Source organism: Penaeus monodon, chromosome 23, assembly GCF_015228065.2.
Source record: "Penaeus monodon isolate SGIC_2016 chromosome 23, NSTDA_Pmon_1, whole genome shotgun sequence".
Classification (NCBI taxonomy): Eukaryota; Metazoa; Arthropoda; class Malacostraca; order Decapoda; family Penaeidae; genus Penaeus; species Penaeus monodon.
In genome coordinates, this window is record NC_051408.1 from 44,153,801 (window position 1) to 44,154,133 (window position 333).

At 33.6% G+C, this 333-nt stretch overlaps 1 protein-coding gene across 1 annotated transcript in view; it reads left to right on the forward strand.

The window, feature by feature from the left end:
- The window catches only part of LOC119588327 (cytochrome P450 2L1-like), a 9,713-nt gene that overhangs the window by 3,501 nt on the left and 5,879 nt on the right, over positions 1-333 (forward strand). The gene's annotated exons all lie outside the window — the stretch shown is intronic.

The window sequence follows — 333 nt, forward strand, 5'->3', positions numbered from 1 at the left end:
GGTTCATCATCTTGCAAAGGCACGCATTCTCGTCACTGATGCAATATTTTTTTAAATTCCAACCTGATGCAGCTGAAACCAATAATTGTAATTCTTTAACAAGCCCATTCGAATTTTTTCTATGCTACTAATAAATAATTACGAAATATATATTTCTTTCTTTCCTTCTGGTGATGAAATAATGTAGAGCGAAAAGGCCTCAAGCGTAAAATGTGAAAAATAACACTTCTTCCCAGGGATTTTCCTTCACAAACTGTATTCCGTGTCGTTAGGCAGTTTATATATTACACTTTTCTTATCACTCGAGGGGGATGTTTTTTTTTTTCAATTTGA